We start from the raw sequence: 3080 nt of genomic DNA on the forward strand, positions 1-3080 counted from the left end.
AAAATGTATTCCATGTGAGTACTAAGCATGCACATTTGGTACATAATATAATCAGTCTATAAAAAAATATTAATAATGAGTATTCATGTGAGTTTTACTCACTGACCTCAAAATATGTGAAAGGGTATGTTGTTAGTCTACTCTCTAAACTAAAATGCTCCCAAACCCTAAACTAGTTAAATTAGGCTTTATGCTTGACCATTGATCATTGGATGGAGCCATCAATCGATCGATACTCAGGTTAATCATTCAATAGCACCGGCAACCCCATTTTTAAATAAGTCATGTCTTCTCCTATTATAACACGATCTAAAGCTTTAATATAACCTCTAACATTGTCCTAAGCATAAGCATGACTTCCATCTTTATCATACATTTAACCCAACATAAATCTATTATAAAACAACATCATGACTTATGGGTCTACATGCATCTAATCTTTTAAACAATAAGTTCATCACGAAGAAATAACAATATATTATGAGCTTATCGAAAACAATAATCTACCCCTCTCTCTCTCTCTCTCTCTCTCTCTCTAGTGCCCTAGGTAATTTATATGTTGTGTTTAGTTTAATTGGAGGATTAGCAAGATTGCCTTGGTTCATTAAGGGTCGTTGGGAGTAAGATTTTGGGATTTTAGGGTTCTAGCCGAACGTTCACAGGGGGGCCATCAAACATTTGCTCTGCAACCCTAGAACCATTAGGTAATAGTACACTGAGCATTCGCTAGAAGACCACCGAACGTTTGTTGACCAAATTATGAACCATTGGGTAATGACCAAACATTCGATCGGCAACTCGACAACCACTGTGCAAACAATACACAAACGTTCGCCCATAAATACACTAAATGTTTGCAAACTTGAAGGCATGTCCCAGCAGTGCCCTTAGTTTTTTCAACCCTATAAATACCATTTCCCACTCCTTTATAAGCCTCATTATGCCCTTTGAGCCTTAGAGAAACTTTGCTTGAGTGTCTTGTGAGTTGTGAGAAGGAGAAGGAAGGATTTATTGGAGATTATGCTTTAAAGAGGTAACCTCCTTATCTTGGCTTATTCTTCACCTATTTGTTACTATGATTAAGTGTTTTCCATAACTTAGTTGCTAGTTTTGGACTTATGATGTTGCTTTAAGTTTTAAACATGGGTTAGCATTTCAATATTTATTTACGTGCTTTATTCTTCATAGAGATATTATTTTTGGGCTAAGAGTATGTTAGGAACCTTTTTTGTTGCTTTATAAATTGTTTATAAATATATAGAATGTTGTTTGGTTTGAGATGAGTTTTCTGCCCAGCATAAAATGTTTGCACCTTTCTGGCTGAACGTTTGGCTTCGAGCCTGAACGTTCGCGCTGTTTGATAGAACCTCTGTTTTGGGCATTTTTAGGACTATAATTTGTTTTAGCTCATAGTTAGAACTGATGTTAGGTCTATTCAGAGGTTTTAAGGGTGTGAAACATTTGAAGGAAATTGTGGATGAACTCTACCACCCGGGTGAGTACAAACTCACATGAATATTTGTCGTTATTTTTTCTGCATTGCATGACTATTTTATGTGTACTAAACATGCATCTTTACAACTCTTATGAAATATATTTTGATATATTATTAACTATATTTTGTGAAAACATGTGTTGTCTAAGCAAGATAATGAACATTGTGAAATTTGTAAAATCATGCATGTAAAAAAGGAATAACACTAATTGCATCGTATGACATAGTACACCGATACGTGTGAAATAACGGCTATGGACTTACTATACATATTAACTTTATGGTCAAATGTGTGTACGTTATATGAGTATTGAATCCAATTGTTGTTTTATGACCAGCATAATCATATTTGATTGGCATGTCACTATATGACGTACATTGTTAGTGACACCTAAGTAGGAATAACAAGGGTGGTTACCAATATAAATGTTGCTTTATCTATTTGTTATTCAAAATTCTAAATCTTTTGACATAAAAGAAGAAGAAGAAGAAGTCCTATATAGATTTTTTGAAGTCTCAATTTGTAACGACCCATGGAAAAGCGCTAGCTATATCTGCGCTATCACCCCAAAATGACTAGTCAATTTAGCTTCCCTAGAATTCATTATAAAGCTCAGTTTCACCTAGTAATTAGGCAATGTGGGACTTAGCACCCATGACTATCTCTATAAACTATCCACTCTATGTGGGTTTTTTCTCATATTCCTAATATGGGATCGGGTTGTTATACAATCAATAGTTTTTATATTGATAAGTTACACATGCACCCATTGTCACACAAATTCATCATCTCACTCTCTACTTTACTACAAAGGAAGAAAATACAATTTGAGCTAAAGTTCATATGTAAGCCATCTAGCCTAAGATGATAGATGACGAAACAGTGGTTAGCTATCGTTAGATGGTTCCTTATGAAGGAATTGTCAAGGTCAATTGGGATGTGCGGTACACATACATAATAAGAATATGGGCATAGAAGTGATTGTATGTGATTCTATGGGAGAGGTGCTGGCTACCTTGCAATCTCCAAATGTAATATTACTAAACCAATTGTAGTTGAATTTGTTGCTGCCTTATGGGCTTATTTTTGCTAAAGAGATGGGGTAGAATAAGGTGGAGCTGGAAGAAGATGCGTTATAGGTAGTGCAAACTTTATGGAAAGAGGGGCAAAATTGGGGTCGCTATGGCCAAGTAATTGATGATACTCGAACTGTGCTGCAATTTCTTATACAAAGTAGAGTCTCTCATATTCGATGAGAACGAAATAGTTCATAGGGTTACAAAGAGTTAACTCACTGTTATGAAAGAAGTGATTCGTATAAAAAAAACTCCTCAATGTGTTATTGATATTGTAATGGACGAACATATTGTACAAAGTATTCATTAATGATATATGAAATGATTGAATGGTTTTAATAAAAAAGTCTAATCAATATTTTTAAATTAAATATTTATTGTTTAAAAAACATAAATTGTTTTAAATGATAAATATAGATATTAAATTAAATAACGGTTAGAATTTAAAAGAAAAAATAAAGAATACGAAGAATTATGTTCATCCAAGGTTTTGCCCATCTGACAAAAT

Source organism: Corylus avellana, chromosome ca2 (genome assembly GCF_901000735.1).
Source record: "Corylus avellana chromosome ca2, CavTom2PMs-1.0".
NCBI classification, from domain to species: domain Eukaryota; kingdom Viridiplantae; phylum Streptophyta; class Magnoliopsida; order Fagales; family Betulaceae; genus Corylus; species Corylus avellana.